Source organism: Acromyrmex echinatior, chromosome 10, assembly GCF_024713525.1.
Source record: "Acromyrmex echinatior isolate Ae372 chromosome 10, ASM2471352v2, whole genome shotgun sequence".
Lineage (NCBI taxonomy): Eukaryota > Metazoa > Arthropoda > Insecta > Hymenoptera > Formicidae > Acromyrmex > Acromyrmex echinatior.
The window spans coordinates 7,774,642-7,796,528 of record NC_141861.1 but is presented as its reverse complement, the minus strand read 5'-3'; the positions used below and the strand labels follow the sequence as shown (position 1 = coordinate 7,796,528).

Below are 21,887 nucleotides of genomic sequence, written 5' to 3'. Positions count from 1 at the left end.
GAGAAAAATATTGTAATCATTCGATAAAACATTATGTTTTACGAGAAATAAAGCAATATTTATAAAATGCACTGACAATAAAAAAAAATATTCACAAGCAAATGTGACGTTTTCTTCAATATTTAGTGGTTATAAAAAATTATAACTGTGAGGACAAAATACTTATAATACTCGTAATAGTTAAAAATATTATATATATTTTTGTGAAATATATCTCGGTAATTGTAAAAAAAATGAAATAGATGATATATTTGCCAAGGAATAAAATTTTATTTCATCATATTTAAATAAGAATTTATTTTAATAAAATAAACATTATATCTTACACATAAATTAAATTATCTATGGCGACATTTGAATCTTTGTGGATCTTAATAGGCTGTATGCTCATCAGGAGTCTGCTCGATATCCAATTAAAAGATATGTTCAATAGAGATTGAGCGCGTCAAAGGAACGATGCACAAGTCGTGCGTGAAGTTCAGCCTCGGGGCAAGCAAGAAGATTAATTCGACCTGTTTCGAGGTACACGTGATACGACCCCACATCGCTCCCGTTCTTCATGTAATTACGACGGCGCTACATTAATCCTTGGGGTGAACTCGTAGTTAAATCTAAGTTGGCGACGCGTACGAAGTTCCGAACAACTCCCGCGATTGTCCTGCTTCCGTTTCGACGGTGCTCGTACGACAGAGATGAAGACTGAATTTGCTCGAACCGATTTAATAACGATTTTATAATACTGGTTGCTTATTTCAAGCAAACGCAGAATTTATTCTGCAAAATATATAGAATTAAAAATCTGATAAAGAAGATATATACAATATATAAGACATAATAGAATTATATTATAGATCAGAGGTGGCCAATCTGCGACATGCCTGAAAAAGCACGTGCAGAGAATAATAAAAAACAAAAGATGACACTGTAAAATAGTAACCGAATTCTACTAGAATCTATTTTTACCTTCTAGCTGCGTTCATTTTGTTCGTCGTCGTCTTAAAGACATTAGGTTGATATTTTATTACTGCGTTTTTGTTACATAACAAAAATTTTGAGTATATATTGATTGGCTATTCGATAACTTTCTTGAGAATTCGATGGCTGATCAAGGACAAAGATAGAATTTTAAGGGCGTTTTAAAACACATGCGATGTTTGATTAATATTTTAGTCTACTTTGATTTGTTTTAAAACAAATATAATTTATTTTAAAACAGAATAAAAGAAATAAACTTTGTTAAATAGAAAAGTTTTTTTTGCTTTCAATGCAAGAGAAGAAAGTAAGATTTTATGAAACTTTATGTTCTAGATAAATCCTTTATGCATGAAAAAATCTATTTCTTAAATTTCGATATTTTTCTCGTATCATTCTTACATATTTTCATTTTATGTTTGTGTCACAGAGATGATGCTTTTTATTTTGCATCGGCATTAATAAATCAAAATTTAAATAATATTAATTATGATAATAAATATAAAGATTTAATACGTTTCCCATTTTACAATTTAATACAAAGTTTCCTATTTCACATTCGAATTACAAAGAATTTATAAAGAAGGCAGTTCTATAATTTTTACAAATTTAACTATCTGAGGTTAAAGTTACTGGCAAGCGAACTTGAGACTTATTACAAGGCAACTAGGTGAAAGTTCGCCGTAAGGGCACGATCAAACTGCAATTACCATCGACGCCTCGGGGTGGCTCTTAGAAAGTCCATCTTTCACAGAGTCGTCAATTACAAGAGCAATCGGAACTCGCGGACGAAGTTAGTGGTCGGCAAGTACTTTCTCGTATTCTGATCTACTCGTCTCTATTCGCAATGCATTTTAAACCAATGAACCTGTTGGAGCTCAGTAAGTCAGTCGCTCACTAACGTAAAAATCGCTTTGTGTCCTCTTGTTCTTTCCTTTTTCTTTTACATTGATATTATCTTTAATTGTTAACATTATCTGAACAGTTGATATTTGATGGACTGCGGATAAAGACAAAATTAAATAAATTTCTTTTAATTGTTTTTGTAATTATCTTCCAATCGCCCATTCTTCTCCTGTTGGAAGATTTTTCATTCAATAATTATTCCAAATAAAATCGATGTAAATGAGCTTTTCTTTTCGTAAAAATCACTTTTTAATTTACTTCATAAAACTTTGTATTTTTCCAACAAGCGACATAATTACGTCAGCATTAAGTCAATTTCTGCCCTTTCAGAATCTATACATTTATTCGTAATAATAACATTTGTAGAGAGATAAATTGAAATGATTTAGCGCAATCTGATTTCGTTCGATACTTCGAGATATCGTTAATTTTCGAATTTAGTGGATGCATAAATTAATAACCTCTTTAATCTGCCAAATTAACAATTCTACTTTTAACATAAATACAGAGAACAGAATTTAATTATATCATCATTACATATATGATTTATTCGCTTCAACGTAATGAGATATTACCGCATCACTTTTCTAACGCAGATCACGATGGCATGGCATGGATGTGCTATCATGTAGGTATATTACCACACATGTATCGAAAACTTTCGAGTTAATAGAAGATGCACGAGATGTACGATCCAATCGAGGAATTGCCTGGCTTTGGTGTATATCGCGCAGAGGTAAAACCATCGCAAATAGGTCAAGCAATTTACTGGCTATTTGCTACTATAGTCGCGACTATTGTGCATTAAAGAACTCAAAGCTATTATACAAGTCGCGTCACTCCATCTTCCTTTCACTTCCTCGACGGAATCTGTCAAATTAAATGGAATTCGTGTGCTATTAACGCAAGGAAGAGGCCGATAGGGGAGAGCGATGGTTCGATGCTCGACAACCTCCAGGATTTTCTCGGAGTCTTCCTTTTCCCATTGTCTTCTTCCGCGGCGCCGCTTCTTTGTCCTCGTTATCGTTCGAGTTATCCGACGCGCGGCTGCGCCAATTATATCGGCGACCGAGAGAGCGCTTCGCATCCGACAATAGAAATCGCCTGCAGACTTTCCGCGTGGCCCCCGCAGCCATTTCCATCCTTTCCTCTTCCACCTTTGCCTCCTCTCACTCTATATCCTCTTTCCTCCGCGAGCTTTTCCACCAGCGACAACAAACAATACAAGCATCCGACGTCGCAACGACAACAAAGTCGTCGGCAAAGCTATTGTCCGGCCGCCCGCGCCGCTTTCCTCGTGTCCGAGGTCGCGCGACGACCATTGTACGACCGGAGAACGAGCACGACGACGACGACGACGACGATGACAACGACGACGACAACGGCACTGACAACGAAGACGACGACCGTTACCGTCTTTTCCGTGGAAGACGTGATTTTGTGGGAATTTGTCTTCCCTCCCAACCCTTCGTTCTTCTTACGGCGTTCTTTCATTTCTGGTTTTTCCTTCCTTATTTGCGATTTCTCGCTTTGCACACCACTTGGCTATGCACGCAAATGTGCGCGCGTAAAAGCGCGAATATGATAGACCGAGCGCACGTGGACGAGTTATTGTCGGGGGGATGAACGCCTTGCTTTTTACAATTTTCTTTTATGACGCTTTGCACCGACGTTTCTTTTTCTTTCGCTTACTTTATCTCTATTCGCACATCGAATTTTTTTTACCGTTACATTTGGATTTATGTATGCCGCAACGCGATCGTAAGATCACAGTTTCATGTGAGAAGAGATTTTTCTTTTCAGAGAGTCTTGCTCGACAAGACACAAGATTAAGTTACAGATTGTGTACTTACTGTGTTAACAGCGGGACGATAAATATATCGAGTATACTTTTTTTTTACATTACTCACAGATGTGTTCAATTCTATATGATTAAAGACAAATCTAGTGGTAATATTTTTTATTATGTTAATGTCTGACTCCTATAACATTTACTACTGGCGACATTTACGTTTAATTTCTAGATGATGGAACGGATTTTTAACTTTTTGATTAATGTATGTTACAGCGATGACAACTGTAAAAAACTTTATCAACGAAATAAATAATGATAATACTTCAAGTCGAAGCAAGTAATTATTTGATTAAAATAAATGGATATATTAAGACACCTATATAATATCTACAAAAAATGACTAGAATTGGAAATTTATACTTTCTGTATAAAATAAATATTATAAACATGTAAAACAATTTGATAAGATCTTATCTTAATCATTCTTGAAAAACATATTATTAAAGTAATTTTTTATTCAGATATTAAATCTCTGCTAAACTTTTTGTATTATACTTTCCAATGCAATTATAATATTATTAATAAATTATTATTATAATACAAATAAAAAAAAATGTAATTTTTTCATAAGTTTGTTCAAAAATACAAGCAATACATCCTTAAAATACTAATAAAAATTTCAATAACAGAATATTAAATTATCATTGTTCATATCCGAACATCGATTACTTCAACTCGAAGGCGGATATGAAGAACGTTGAAGCATCGCAACGATTTGTCCCTTTCTGCGCTTTCACAGTCGCGTTCTCCATCTTCCGTCTTATCGTATCACCCAGCGGGCCCGCGTTTCCGAGTGAAACACAATGAAGAGAAATCAACGGAATGATCGGGTTCAAATAGCTCGTTTTACTCCTATCCCTTTAGTTTCGTCCATGGAGAATCCTTTTATCGTTACTTTTGACGTCAATCTCACATCACGACCGTAAGATTTCAGAACACACTTCACGAAAAGAGAGAAGAAATGCTCCTTTTCTGTTCGAGAACGTAAAAGGCGAGCCGATGGTCGTGAAAAAAGGTTCTGATTGATCTCTTTGGCATCCTCATTTTGCGAGAAGATGCTTACGTACAGGCGATAAAGGAATTGTTTTCTTAGAAGGTTGAAGATATATATATATATAAAGAGCTCGGCAGCGTTCTTTTAGAAGCGAATGATGGTACAGTGAGCGCTTCTTCGATTTTGTTGATTCTTTCCCACTCCGTTGATTGTACGAGCAGTCGGTCCCAGCGCTTCGTAATGTGTATTTCCGCAAAATTTGCGCGTTGTCGAGCCGCAACTACATTTGCCATCGGCAGCAAATATTTGCTCTACCTCAGCCGGCGGCGAAAACGAATATAATAGGAATAAATCGTAATTTTAACAGCACTGTTTCGTGTATTTGATTGAGCAACAGGTGATCAATTCGTGCGGCCCCGAAACGTTCTCTTCCGTGTTATCATTCGGCTCATACATAATTGATAACTGAAGTTAAAACAAATGAGATCGATCTGTTGATGAAAAAAATAGCAAGTGAATGAGAGAAAAATGAATTTGCCAGTGTCGTTACGACGAAATTGCTGCGAGATAACCATGGATGTACGACAGTTTCGAAATCGGCGATTTCTCATGGGATCTAGGAAATCCATGAAGGGAAGGTCCGCCCGAGTGGCACACAGTCGAACATCTGATCTGAAATATCGACGGCTTACTGGGATCGTGTTACGAGAACGAGGGTGCGTGTCGAATCATCGTTTGTCGCGCATAAATTCTTGTCGCGACCAAACGCGCGACTTTACAAGAAAATAAGAGCGCGCGACGTATCGTCGAGGTAGGCCTTACGTGGCCGACTTCGAAAATCCTAAGAATCAAACCGCCGGACATAAATAACACGTCGTAACTGCGAGGAAATAATAAATTTCCTTCTTCCGTCTTTCCGGCACGAGATAGCGTATCGCGGCCCAAAGTAATACAAAAACGTGACTGGCGCTCGAATAATCAGCATATTTTGAGGGAAAAAGCAGCCCAAAAGAGAGGCAGATATATGTACTTGAGAAAATCAATATGTGGGTTGCGCGTCTCGTACTTCCTTTCCCGACGGTTGAATCGAATCGCTTTCGACTTTCGTAATCGGAGTCGCAAATATTCGTCGCAGTGTATCTCGCGATACATACCCCGGGTGCGGCATCTGGAAACGACATCTCCAGGGATGTGTCAGACTTTGAGACCGTTACGTCGGATCCCAACATTCCAGTCGATTCGGAACGATCGAAGATACGGGTACCTTCGTGTGAATTTCGAATATCACAGAAAAGTAATAAGAGAGACATGTACACTGAGAGAAATGTTTTGATATATGATTTATCAAAACTTTCTTACTCTTTAATTTGAAAATTTTGTTCTAATTAAAATTTTGTTATGTCGCACAAAACATTTTTCAGTGTAGTTCATATGTTTTCACATTCTTTCAATCTCATTTTTTGTAATAAAGAATTTTTTTTTAAATACATTAAAAAAGATAAGAGATACGTTTCTATCATGTTTATAACGCATTTAGATGTATTGTGTAGTGTGTATATATACATAAATATGATTAGGTGCGAGTTAACTTGGAGTTAGCTCAGATATTTTTAAATTTGCTTATTAGAGGTAGATTTTTTATTTTTATGTTTTTGATAAAATTTTCTTTATATCTTATTCGGACGCAGGAAAGGAAACTACGAAAAAGCAGTCGGACTCTCGATAGTTCTGCCAATTGCGACTGCGAAATATTCAGCCAATTCTCTCGAAACTTTTGCAGTGGTCGACCTTCTTCTCGCGATCTTTGTGTGTTGACTGGTTGTGAAGTTTCTATCCCTGAGGAGATACGAGAGAAACCCGGGGCACTTCGATACGTCTCGAGACACTTGAGAAGTTGCCGGATGAAAGAGTGACAGGCCAACGGGGTTCGATGGGATTGTATGGACCAGGGGGAGAACTGCCACGAAGATTTGCGTGCAGGATGTTGGATAGTGGAGTTTCCATCCACCATTGGCTGGCTTTCTCGAGTCGCGGGTGGTGCAATTTAAGCGATTCACCTAGGTATAGGAACGATCTCGTTGCGATCCGCAGGGGATATTTTCTGTGCAGTCGCAGGCTACAGGATGTTCAACAATTATGTGAAACCGAAAATAGAGGGAAATGTTTTGATTATATTATCGAATGTTTTTGTATTGCTCGCTTTTTGCTAAAGAATGTCGGAATGCGATAATAATATTGTAAAAATATTAATAATAAGACAATACATTTTACGTGGGCAATGTAACAGATTACATATATGTGATCAATATTATATATTAAATATAACTCAAATTTTACAATATAAATATTATGAGATATATAGAATTTATTAGATTTACTAAATCTAACAAATCTTTTTTATTTATACGTTATGCGATAAATTTATGATCCGTTTTCTCCAATAGTTAATTCTAACGATTTTCAACTCTATATACATATTTATTTAAAATCCAAAAATATAAATAAATAATAAATCTTTATTCATAATTTAATCTATTAAATTGAAACACAATTTAATAGATTTATAATGTGAGAAAGATATTAGGATAAAAAGATAAACTTTTGTGACTAAGGATGACATTTTTAATAAAAAAACTAATTTCGTTTTAATAAAAATATTGATAAAAAAAATAGCTAGTTTTAGATATCCTCTTTATTTTTTAATACTGCTATAACCGTAAATGATAGAAAAATGATTAATAAATTTCAATTTAACAAAAATATTTGTAAAAAAAGTAGGTTGTATTATAAAAAAAGATATCCTTTTTTATAATACTGTTGTATAAGGTAATCATAAATGATAGAAAAACAATCTATTAATAATGTGAACAGGATTTTTTTCTATACAAATAACAGTGATAAAATAGGATTAAGCATTCAGTAGTTGTTTGTAAAGTAATGGTACCTTCTCGTAATTATTAAACATCGTATCTAATATATCTATATTCGATCCGCCAGATCATTAAATGTTATTAACCTTTATGATTTCGTAATTGTGCCCGTATTTCTCGATGCCTCGTAATGCTAAATTATGTTAACGTTAGGACATAGCACAAATAATGGATGAATCAGCAGATTTTAAACCACACCACGGCGAATGCAGTCGTACGTACGCATCCGTAATGATCGCGTCATCGTCCGAAATAAAATTCACGTCCGCTCACATAGGTAAAGAGAATTAATCGCTGTCGGTTCCAAGTGAGAGAGCCGGCCAATAAGGGACGTGCCAATAAACCACGTAGGATAAAATCCGCCGTAAAAGTCTCAGGCAAACGCGCCTTCATAATTCAAGCATATGCGGCGATGCAGCTGCAAGGCATACTTTCTGGACATGAACGTATATTTAAGGGGTGTTCCGGAAATCGCATAAATTTTCTTCAAATTTTTTTGTAATAAATTGGATGCTATCTTTCAATTTGTATATTTCTAATAAAATTTTAGTAACTTTTGAATTACAAATTATTTGAAGATAAGATTAATATTAAAAGTTAATTAAGAAACAGGACTATTTGTATGCTAAAATTCTATATTTTTGCATTATAATTTAATTATTATTACAAAGTATTTGATATTCGTTAAGAAAAAATAGATTGAAAACTGATGAAAGAATCCGTACATAAATTAGAGTTTGCTGTGGTGTGAGACGCTCTATATGTACCCTCATATATTGGTCTCACGTCATTTCAAGAGAAATCGATCTATGCGAAATTGCCCTGAGTCGCAGAAAAAGAGCCCCTTGAGTTCGCTGGTGCAAATCGCTCCAAAACGAAGCGAAGAAAACGTCACGAAATCGGAGAATTAAGTTCGGAAATGGCGAACGATGCAATCAAATTTTTACTAGAAATGCGTATGTTTGCTGACACAGCGCGAAATTTTTTCCTTGAAATAGAGCGTTAAAAAAATTTTTTAATAAAAAACAAAAATTATATAACAATATATTTTTCAGACAATATGTTTCCCATCGTCATTAGAAATTACCTGTTAGAAAAATTCGCCGATTATTTTACAGGAGGGAATTATCTCGTCTTTTAAGGGTCTTTATCTGTAGAGAACGAACGAGAACTGGAAGCACGTAGTAAACTCGAGGGTTAAAAGCTACGAGCTCCTCTCCGGTAGCAACGTTACGAAAAACGCGTCGAAGTACGTCGTATACGTCGCGCTTTAAAGAGTCTACTCGAATGACGTCTAGTCTCCTTCCCTCGATACGTTCATTTTTCTCAGATACGACTTCGAACTAGCACGCGCGGGTTGCAATCGCTTCGCCAACAAGTACGTCGACGAGCGTCACGCTAGTTAATTTCATTAAACGAAGAATCGGGACGGTACACGCTACATTACCGGAATATAAAAGCTTGTCTCTCGGAGTTGCATTAATGTCTCGATGCCGGCGGCAGGTGGTGTAAAAGGATACAGGAAAGCTGAGGAAAGGGGTAAGCGGGTGGGTTCGTAATATCCGAGCTACCCTCTCAACGAGTTGGCCCGCCTTAACAGGGCCTTGCATCGAGGAGGTTGGTTTCGAGCGGCGGCTCTTAAGGGATTAAGCTTTAAAGCCAAACTCGCCTTGGACGTCGAGGCAGGGGGGACGTGGAGAGGCATCGAAGAAAGTCATCCTAAATCGTCGTTTGATCTCATGATTAATACCGTTGGCTTTACAAGTTGGTGAGATGAATGGAAGGAGACCTCCGGAAAGCCTCTGTATCGAGAGGACAGCTCATAGAAAAGTGAACGTGACGTGGAAACGAGATCGTTCTATTCTATCGCGGAGGGGATATAAAAGAAGAACGACAAGTCCGATCGAAGATCATTACAGTTTTTTCGCGATGATCGCGTCGCTTGGTCGCAGCAGAGAGCTAACGTCTTCGTTTTAATTCTTTTTAACTATAAACTGCTGTGACAGCTATTTCAGTTATCTCTGTCGTTATATTGTTGTTTTAATTTTGAGATATCACTGCAAATGTTATGGTCTATCTAGCCCAATAATCCTAGCTAATAAAAGTTCAAGTTTTACGCGATTTTCCTATAATAGCGAGAAATATCTAATATTTTAACGTTCGACTTTTTATTTCAATGCATTCAATGCAAAAGTAACGTGGTACTCTGCAAACTGCGTCATTCGTATTTGAATAATGGAAATGTACTTAGAATTAAATACACAATATTTCCAGACAACGTCTGCCCGCTCAATTAATTAAGAGAGTTACCGTCGGTATTTTGTAGAACTATGATCATGGATATTGCGATCTTCCGGTAGAATTGCGATATCCGCGTGAGGACTACAAGAGAGGATTATGAAGGACACGAGTCCTTTTCAAAGGAATAATTACTGTTTACGCCATCTTGGATTATAGCGATTATATTTCTCGACGTGAAATGGACTCTTAGGGATAAGCCCACGTCACAAATGCTATCTCTTCTTTTTTCAGGAGTAAGCTTAATGAACAGCGTGTATTCCAAATATTTCATTTTAATCCCGTTCATCTCTCCGAGGGTGAATGTGGCCCTTCAACCTTCAGTATCTTAAACAATAAATTGCACATGTTACGGTTTATACTTTGCGTTTAATGTTCGTGTCTAATGTCGTTAATGGTATGATTCTTTACTGCAATATAATAGCGGAACCCATTTTAATAATTTTGTTCTACTACCAGAATAAACAAAACAAGTGCTAAAAGAAGAATTTTTTTTAAATTTTTGTTCATTTAATTTTTTTGTTTACTTTAAAATACATCTCGCATTGTCGGAAAAAAAACTAGATCATTGTTCTCTGTTTACTTCCACTTATTTGTAAATTTTAATTAAACAAAAATTCACAGGAATTTTAGTTTATAATTTATAATCCTCTTTATTTGGGCCTAATAAGATAAACATGTAAATATATAAATCTAACGAAAAAGAAAAAATAGAATAATTTCCATCAAATCGGAATACTTGTTTAAAGTTCATATTGATTAATTCCATTCTAGTATCGTGTCGTACAAGATACAATTCTGAAAATAGAGGTAGAATTGTGGGAAAGAAAGATGAATGACATCACTCATTTAATTGTGGACAGCTATTGCCGCGACTCACTTAAAATTGCCGTATCAAATTTCGTGTATTAAGCCACTTGTCATAACTATCGGAAAGGCAGCAAAACCTGTCACAATAATACAGTTCCGATGTAAAAGTGGCAAATGGTGGCGAATCGACGTTATCGATGGTAAAATAAATGGAGCAGCGGCGCGTTGCTTATACACTAGTAGTTAAAGTGCAAAACCTCGTACACCGATATTCCATAATTTCACGGAAAAAGTGAGGTGCGGAAACTTTCGTTGTATGATTTCCCAACGGTCGGCTTCTAAATAGGTATCGAAAACGGTGGATGCGTTTATTTTTTAATACCTCCGGGATTTTTCTTATTCATCCTACGTAGTCAGGTGATTACGATAAAATTTTCAAGTACGATGGCTTTGGAAAAGCAACCAAACTTGCAAGAAATAAACATGCTATTCTTGTAAACAGAATAATCTTTGATTCAACTGCGCTCTCTTTATTTTAATAACCTTAATAATAAACTGTTGACTGATTAATTTTAAATCTCTCTCTCTCTCTCTCTCTCTCTCTCTCTCTCTCTCTCGTTGCATAATTAATTAATAGTTTCAGAATCTTGTTTTTAATATCTGTAAGTTGATTAAAAAAAGAATGTTTTTTTCGAACAAATATCAGAATGAATACACTAGGAGAAAAAATATTGAAAAAATAAGCTATTAGAATTCATCGAATAAATAATTTTCTTATGTTAAATAAAGTTTCTTTTATCCAAATATTTTTTCTCTCAATAATATTGTAACTATTTATAATTCGTGCAAAAATAGCAATAACGTCCCAGAAAAGCATTTTATAGTTCAGAAAAGGTAAAAGTGTGATATAAATTCAACCCGGGAGTAATTATCTCATTTTTTACGTGAACGATTACCTAGGGTGTTTTTACGTTCCAATTAAAATCACTGTTAACAGTGTATTATTGATCGTTTGCTAATTTATTGGTATTTGAAAACATTATGGATATACACAGATTTATGCGCAATTTTCTGAAAAAAGTAAGTAAAAACGAACATTAAACGGAATAAGCACGTTATTTAAAAAAATAAAACTTTTTTTGTTGTACAATATAATACTTTTTTATTGCGGATTTTGAAATTGCTTATTTAAAGATTTGTAAAGAATAATTACTAAAAAAAAGACAATATGTCTAAAAAAAAAGAAAGCAATATTTGTTTTACAATAATTTACATTCTCTTGCTGGAATATACAACCACTTCGAGAAGGTAACTATTTCAGGATTAAAATGGTAATTACTAAAATACACAGAGACAATTGCAAAATGAAGTATTTTTTCGAAAGCTAAGATAAATCAGCTCATAATTTTAATGAAAACGTTTTGAACGGGCAATAATTAAACAATTTCGACGACAAGGAGTACGCTTACGGCCGATAATTTCATCACCGGTTGACTTCGCTTGACTACGATACGGTAATTAGGGAACGCAACACGGACTGTTCCCTGTATTACTTGGCGCCCGTGTATTCAGGTCGAGATGCACGGACCTCTGAATGCACCACCGACAGACGACAGCCGGTAGATCGAAGATGCATCGCCAGAGTCATCCGATGCGCGGCCCCGTTGTAATGCGCTTACCGTATCACAACGGCGAGCAATTAGCCGACTAATTGCAAGGAGGAAACGTTCTACTGTCTCTAATGTCCCATGCCCCGTGGAGTTCAATAGGCCTTTGTGTTGTTTCTGCAGAGCAAACTTTGTTACCGGCCATTTGATCGTCAAGCTGGGAAGATGCGGCAACCACCGACGTTGCTTTTCGTATTATTGTTCAATTTTCACTGACAACAATGAGCCTCTCTGACTCGTTGCATTGAAATTTAAACGAGCAACATTGTACGCTCAATAATCACGTAATTTTTAATTAAGAACAAAGATAACGTCCTACGTAGTATTTAAAAAATTATGAAATTATCTGATAATTTTTCTTTAAAGAAAATATCAAGGCATGTACTGAACTTTTAATTTTAGAGTACAAAATATCTTGATAAATCAACTGAAATTCAAAGAAATTACCGTGCATTTAAATATAATACATGAATAATGAAATTTAATAGTGTATCAGTTTAATTCATAAGTAGTATTTTATTTTTAGTCACTTTGTTTGAATTAAAAAATTAAAATCAGAAGAGCACAAACAGCATTTTATAGTTTAAATGTAAAAGGAATAGTTTAACAAGCTAATATATCATAATTTTGTTGTAAAACTCATAGATATAGATTTATGCTCCATGTACATATTACCTTGGTAAGCCCCATTATTAGCGAGAATAAAGGATGCAGATTAAAGTTTCTGAACATCAAACATGCATTAGTCTATTCATTGTATCTTATTAAAACATACATTAGTCTATCTACAATATTTACATTACATACATTAGTTCGGCACACATCACATACATACATTAATCACACATGGCACATATATTAGCTTAGCTATCAATTAGGTCACAATTATTACAATAAATATTATTAATTTTTTTGACTTCTTTTTACGTTTCGGCAGGAAAATTGCGATTTTAATAAATAAAGTAATAACGTACGAAAATAAATTATAACATCTTTTACTTAAATTTTCTTAAAATCGCACAAATTAACACACATTTATCGCAATTTACACAATTTACGCACATTAATCAAATAAAAATTTGATTAATAAAGAAATTATCAGTAACGAATTAATTTAAATATATATCTATATTTTGATCAAACCAAAGGTAAATTTTATTTTTTTATATAAACGTTAGACTTGATAGTCCGTTTACGGAAAATGTAAGAGACAGAATTTTCGGTATGTATTTTTATAAAGTTATTACTCTGACCCGACAACACTCGACTAGTGCGCAACCTTGGTGTTTATTTTTTCGAGGTACAGCACGCCGTTACAGAAGTGCGTACACAAGATCATCGCGATATCATTCGTGCGCCGAATGAACAAGTAGTGGCATGAGCTACTCTGTGTATTGTCGCGTTATTTTCTAAGACGCGAACGCGACAAATATCGGAAAATATCAAATGTGATTTACACAAATAATTAAAGATTTAATGCGAATAATTATTTTCCACGATTAAAGATTAAAGATTTATTAATATACGGAGGTAATAACTTTTTATTGAAGTGGATATTTCAGTGTCGCATCGGCATGCGTTTATTAATAAGTACACGGGAGCATTAATGCCTTAACAGATAAATTTATGTAAGTGTTAATCAGGGCATACATGTAAAGTGTATGTATATCTTCCATATATGGATTTATATGTAATTTTATGTTGAGAAATTAATAAACTTTATTATATACAATCATAATTAAACTAATATTTAAATATTTATCAATCGTGTGTTAATTCAACATTCGTACATGGTAATTTGTAAACTTTCGTCGGTTTGAGACTCGTCAGTCGAACTGTAATATTCCTAATTTATGAAATATTGCCAGTCACGAGCAAATCGAAATTTGATGTAATCCCTTCGTGTTATTCTAATGTTATTCGCTACATAATAACGTGCGCATTGTACGTCATACTGTGAAAAGCATGGTTATTATATGTATTATGATGATTAGTTCGTGTGCAATTATAATTAAATAGTATTGAAAATGAGTATTGTGAGTGGAATAAAAAAATCTACGAGAAAAAAAAGATCTAGGAGACATCAGACGACAAATGAGGTGAAAGAGAAATTGTTCATCTATTATTTTATATATGTATATATATATATTGGGTCATCTAAAAAGTATCCGCGGTTTTTTGTCACTAGATGTGTGTTGATGGTCATATATCTAGTGACAAAGTACCGCGGATACTTTTTAGATGACCCAATATAATTCATTATATGGATGATTTTCATTTTATATAGATATTAAATTTTATAAAAATAAAAAGGATTCGTGAATATTATACAATTCTTTTATTAAATATGTAACTGAAAGAAAAGTAAAAAAATTTGACGTGAGAAATAATTATTTTTAAAAATTCTACTTATTTTAATTATTAATTTTAATTACTTTACATATTACATTTTTTATATATTTCTTTTTTATCAACGTATGTGAATTACAAATCGTGTTTGCAACATATCGATGAATCTTAAATTATTTTTCATTTTAATCTTGAGATAATGAATTTATGAAGATTATATTAAGTACATATAAAATATTAAATCAGGAATAGGCTTAAAAATTACCCTTTTTCCTTGACGATTATTACATAAAAAGTAAAAATTTACAGTAATAAAAAATGTAGCAATAAAATATTTCGTACTATTTATTTTTATAAATTGAGATCTGAATTTATTATTTCTAACTCTTACTGTAATAATATTTTTATGCTTAAAAAAGAATATAAATTTTCAAACTAAAAAATAAATACAACATTTTTCGAGGAAAAATATCGTAGATTCATAGATCCATTACTTTTAAAATGAATATATTATAGTGGGACTTTCTGATTGAAAATGAATAAACTAGGAAATTCTGATCATTTCATCAGAATTCTGGTTATCTCAATTAGAGTTATAATAGATTTAATCAAAGAAATTCTAATTTGTCCATTTTCAATCAGAATTCCAATTAATGCAACCAGAAAGAGATTAGCGAAAATATTTAATGCTACACATATTTAACTTTTTCGATCTATTGTATATATACGAATGCAAACACATAAATAGCTCATAAATAAAGTTTATTATTATCAATATTACTAATAGCTTACTATTATCAATACATTAATAATCATTCTATGATCATTTATATATATTATTATATTATCTTGTATTCTATACCTTTCGATATCTTATGGTTAATCGGAATAACAATTACAAGATTTATAAGCTGCTTGAACTCATAACGTATAATTAAAAAAATTATTTTTCTGCTAATCTTTATTCGGAGAAAAGCAATAAGCAATGACAAAAAAATATTAAAAAAAAAAATTGTATTAATGTCTGTAAAGATATTAAGCTTTTTGCCAACTGCGTTTTATACATTAACATTTAAAAGAAACTCAATTAAAAATCTCATGAAGATATGACATGTTAATTTAAAGCATTGAATACATTTTGAACTTTTAAGTATTACATTGCTGAATAAAGTAATGAAAAATAAGGGACATGAGAAGAAATATGAAATAAGATTATGACAAGTGAAATATTGACATTTTTATATAAAGCTCACTTAATTTTCTTCATGAGAAAAAATTTTCATATCTTCTGAATGATGAAAATTAGAAAAAGATGATTATACAGTTCTTACATAAATTTATGTGAATTAAAAAATAAATTACTATTTGTAACATATAGTATAATTGAGTGGTCTTTAATAACGGAAAATTTATATCGATCACTTTTTACTGATAATTTATTTGTGATGCATGAAACAAAATATTTATTTTATGGATTTGTCATCTTTAAAAAAATAATTAAATGCATTAAATATTTTTTAAAGACGATTAATCAATTGATGTTTATTGTTTATTTTTTCGAGAATTTTTTTCTGTTAATCATTCCACCAAATACTCCAACATATTTTAAGGGATAGTTCCATATACTATTAAATCAAAAAAATTTCATAATTTTCACAATCTTTTGTAGCCTATCTATTTGATTAAACCATTAATAATGAAGTCGCGAATTAAAGATTCTAATAATTTGCAAATTAAAATAGCAAATTAATTTCGTAAAATCGCGAATCAATGATTCAGATGGATTAGTCACTATGTAGAGTTCGTTATAAATTGGTTATATTCGCAATTGTGATTGACGTCGATCTACTAAATATAAACATGGATAGTTTGGATGTAATCATGAATAAGAACATACAGATAGATAGAGAAACAGAAACACATAATTCGTGAAAATGAGAAAAGTAATATAGAATATTATATGACACATTTGTATTAAAAATTTATTTTAAATTATTTTACACGGGTAAAAGATCCGGTAAAAAGTATAATATAAAAAATTGAATTAATCTTTATAAAACTAAATACAGTGAGGAATGAAGTAAAAAGTACTATATTTCATTATAAATATTAATTATTTTATTGATCTATTAAAAACCATTTAATCATCATGACATAATATAATATTAATTATGCAATATTAAAACTATTTAATATCAATATTAAAATTATTTGATATCAATAATGTAAAATTATGTAAAATTTTGTTTTTACTCTCGAAAAAACCTGCTAATAAACGTTTGAGTTTAACTCAAATTAATATTTAATAAGTATTAAATAAGAGTAAATTAACATATAAACAATTTTCCACGACTTTATTTTTTATTTATTCCAATTAGGAATTAATTCGTAGCGACGCGTTTTATAGAAAACGTTTGGGATCGTTAGTCAATGCCGCGAATTTGTAGGTTGGCGTGATAAACGTGCACGAGCGTATACATATCCACTGAAAGGCATATACATGCTGCATGATGGGCACGCGTGTGCGTGAAACACTGGCGCGCGTGAGTGGAGTTTTGGCGGACTCGGTTAAAGCAGACTCGCCAGCTAATGGACGTCCGGTATTTCGCGGTGAATTAAGCTTCGAACGGGCCGAAAGGTCGACGTAGCGTATACTATGCCGCGGCATCAGTTGCGGAGAGTCGAATTTCCCGTATCCCGGGTATATACCGATTACTTAAATCCACGGGAACGGCGTATGTCGCTCACAGACCGCGTTATGGCCGCATCATGAAAATGGAGAGTCACTGACGGTCAGTCGGTCAGAACGGAATAGTAAACACCACGGAATTAGTGACCACGATTAACGATCAGCGCAAATTTCGACAAATATCCCTGTAAATTCTTTAACGTAAATTTTTCCTCCCCCTCCTCCCCCAAAAAAAGATTCGAAATTTTATCGTGCGACGAAAAAAATGTACAAACAGAGAGTTATATTTATTCTTACTTCTGAAATATGGAATAGATTCAACGAGATATGAACGATATTTTTTTGCTCTTTTATTATACATCTACAAATCGTAACGAAAAGAGAGTTTTATACTATATCATCGACATTCAATCACGTTTTTTACGAGCATTGTGTTTTCTCACGATTGCACGGAATTAAATTATCACCGTGATTTCATAGAATTCAGGTAAAAATCAACGGCAAAGTCCGTTATAAGCTGCCGCGAGAGTTAATAACATGTTAAGCTACAAAAATGAATTAAACGGATGGGATCTACAGAATGTATCGACTATCGGATGTGTATAAGACATAGTGTAAATTACGAATGTTTTCGATAATTTCATCAAGAATTTCTCGCAATGCTTTGAAAATATTTGTGTGATACGACGACGCGACGCGGTGCATTTAACACAGATTTGATCATAGAATTATGAACAACGTTATCTCGGATGGTAGGTGTTAATGAAATTTACGGATCATAGCTTTTCAGGCCCCAAGAGGCAACCAGATGCCAGGTAGCTTTTGTCGGACTCGACATAACAGTTGATAGTGCAGTCAGTTGTTAACAGCCGGTGATACATGAAGCATTCCTGCGTTGATTATATTATTGTATTGTTATCCTCAATAGTTAGTTAATAATTTTGTAATTATTTCTAATATTTATCGCGAGAATATAGTCAAAGTGATAATCAAGTATAAATCATAAAAGTAATAAAAAGAAATATCAGGATATTTATACGTGCGAGTATAAAAAAACAAATAGAATAAAATAATGTTAATAAAATTAATTAATTAAAGATACGATATTAAAGAGATCGTAAATTATTGTACAATAATATGTATTTAGATAATACTTCATTTTTCGTTTTTTCTTTCCTTACCTTATTAAAAAAATTCACGATAATACATTAAATTACATGAAACAAAATGGAAAAAAAAATTTTCTCTACATTTATCGACACACTTTTGCAGCTGTAACGGAGATACTTGGCAGTTTATGAAATCGTGCAAACTTTTTCCGAGACATCGTTAATGTTGCATCGTGCAGTATTTTCCGCGCGTGTTTTCCCCTCGATTTAAGGACAATTCTTTACCCGGGTCCGAGACCCGTGAGCAGCTTAACCTTTTTACGAGACATAAACAGCGTTACAAGAAATAAAATATGTTTACCGGCTTTATTAAAACAATGCAACCGGCGAGCACACAAACGCAGGCAACGTCGTGCGGCCACTCGGCTGCCTTCACCTGGTGAGAGGCCGTGGTTGTAAATTCGCGGATGCAACGGTGAACCCATATTCTTAAGTAATTCATGACCCGGCGCGCTGTTTACGCGAATGGTTTTATTTCTCACTCTCGACGCATTTTCTCGTATATCCCTTGTTGGGCCTCGTTTGCGGCTTTTTCTTCTCTCACAATGTCCAGGCCCGCGTGAAGAGATGAACAAGAAAAAAAATATATATATTTGAATTCGTAAAAGTTACTGTAATTGATAGTCAAAATAAATTTTAGAAAAACTTGTGAATTCACTCTTTGCTTCACATTATAAAATTCGGATAACTAAATCACTTTCTGCCCTCTTCTCCGGTGTTTTTTTAATGAATTATTTTTAGAATAAAAAATATTTTTTTTTAAATGTCACTTTAAAATCTATAAAACTTTACATATATTGTTAAACCGCACCACAATTTCTATTTATATGTATCTTATGTGCATGCACATGTCTGTTTATCTTTTCATTTTTCATCAATAAAAAATCATGACAAATTGAATCCATTGTTAACACGAAGCGTTAAAAAAAGAATGTTTTAAATTTTTTAACTGTTTTAATAATAACTCTCATATTTTTATCTTGAAAAAACAAACTTTTAATTTCATATTTTCAACGTAAAGCAAGTTGCTTTTTCCTCGATATTCATAGCTTTTCGTTAGGAAAAAATCTATCGTCCAATCGTCAGAAGTATTGAAATAGAGCGAGATAGAAGCAGAGAGCTTCGTTATATTGTTATGAAAACACCATCGGCGAACAAATCGTCTCTATTCTTCAATGAATAGAGATCGTAATACAGAATAATATGGCTTTCGCGTATACTCTGCTATCAATCGTACGATAGAAAGATCGCAAATTTATAAAAAAAGAAGTCACAAATATGTGTAGAAAATCAAACGCTTCCACTTTTACAAAGTTGAGTAAAAAACATAACGTTTCAATCCCTCCATCATGAAAAAATGACGTAAAGATGATCATTATTCTTCAGTTATGCCTAAAAAAATCTTGCTTTCATTTAATGTTGTATTGAATGGAAGAGAAAAGTCGACATATTTTTGTACGCTTCGCTTCGTTAATAATGAATTTAATTTACCGTGATTTTTTATTAATAAAACATGAATATAGCACACGGAGAAAATATATTAAAATTTGATAAATATTTGAATAGTTTAACATTTACTAATTTAACATTTACTAACAGTAAATAATTATTTACTAAACAAAAAACAATATTTAAATCAAATTAATGATTCTTGTATCAAATAAATATACATATAAATATATTTACATTTAATAAATATTCAGCTAAACTATTCAAATAAATAGTTATTAAAATTTAGTACATTCTTCTCTCAGTGTATATACCCATGTACCTATGTGTAAAATATGTGTAAATTTTATAAATTTCAAAGTTAAATTTTTTAAGAAGTATTTTATTTTAAAAAATAGTCCAATAAATAATCCAATAAATAATATATATTCTTAATAATATTACAGTTACGGTATTTAAATATAAATTGTAAGTGTTTGCATTAATAAAATTTATATAACAGATGATTTTTATCAGTTACTTATGTATTTGTGGTTTACATTTCGCTATACAAGTCTCGCGATAGATATTGGAAATGGATAACAGATAGCCGTGATTCGAGTCTGTCGAGTTGATACGTGTATCAATAAAGGAAGGGGAGTGAAACGTTGCCGAATAATGCGAAAGAGGAAATCTCAGAAACGCCGATAATATCCTCAAATCGTCTCCATATATCTCCACTTTGGCGCTATTATCGAAATCATTCCTAGATATTTTTTCTGCGAAATCTGCTGAGTAGCTCGTGGGAACCTTTCGATCCTGAGAAATTGGTACCAAGACGTTGCTATCAGAGCCCCGAGCAAGAGGGAAAAAAAGGACAAAAAGGAAGCTTCAGACAAGCATGGCAAAGCGCGGAATCTCTCCATCAAAAGCTCAACAAAAGCTTGCTCGAAGCCTGGGCACGATAGAAAACTGGCGTGAAGGAAAGAGGAAGGGGGAATATATCGGAGAACACCAGTTAATGTCTGAGATGCGTCAGCATATGAGAGGGGATAGGGGATAGAGAGGGGAATTCAATAGTAATGCAAACAAATCTAAAGACAGAGTGATAAAACATAAAAGACGAGAGATCGAATACAAAACTATAGTCGCTATTAATACTCTTATTAAGATAGGAATTTCAAAAGAAAGCTCGGAATAGAAATAATATTTCGACTTTTGCTTCAATGAAACTTGTAGTATATTTAGTAATGTAAAGTTTTTATTAAGTTTATATAACAAGTTTATTAATCCTTTGTCGGCAATATGAAATTTTTAACCTTCGTCCGCAATTTGAATCTTTGAACTTTAGTGCAAATTTTTTTATTATTTCAGATTGTATAAAAAATTTGAAAAAATTCTATATCGTATCTTTAACAATAAGTTTTTTCTATCATAGAAGTTGGATCGTATTTTACTTATTTTTTACAGATTTAAATTTATCTATCAAATTTTACGATAAAAAAATTGATTGTGTATTTAATAAAAGTCTTATAGTGCTGACGAAAGGTTAAAAACAATGACAAAAATCGCTCAGATCGATAAAATTATCGATCGATATAAAAGCCAAGAAAACATGAAAATAATGAAAGACGCGTATCATGCTGAAATAAATAATTTCGAATTAAGAAGTCGATTTTATCGAATGCTGTTCATTAAGTCGATAAATTAATATAGCCTTAATAAAGCTCGTTGGCAGCTTCGCGCAATCGGTCATAAAGTGATCTTGCGGCTCTAGGTTTTCGATAGAACTTGCAACGGATGCGGTGCAGAAGCTGCGA

At 32.9% G+C, this 21,887-nt stretch overlaps 2 protein-coding genes across 19 annotated transcripts in view; one reads left to right on the top strand and one right to left on the bottom strand.

Annotated features, from left to right (window-relative positions):
• Positions 1-21,887, bottom strand: part of Lar (tyrosine-protein phosphatase Lar) — a 468,166-nt gene that overhangs the window by 51,997 nt on the left and 394,282 nt on the right. The window lies entirely within an intron of this gene.
• The window catches only part of LOC147908252 (uncharacterized), a 326,417-nt gene that overhangs the window by 40,363 nt on the left and 264,167 nt on the right, over positions 1-21,887 (top strand). The window contains exon 2 of one of the 8 annotated variants that reach the window (XR_015546476.1): positions 6,416-10,243. The exons of the other annotated variants lie outside the window; for them this stretch is intronic. The gene's annotated coding sequence lies outside the window, so the exon portion shown is untranslated. Of the gene's footprint in view, positions 1-6,415; positions 10,244-21,887 lie in introns of those variants that run through there. 8 annotated transcript variants of the gene reach the window in all.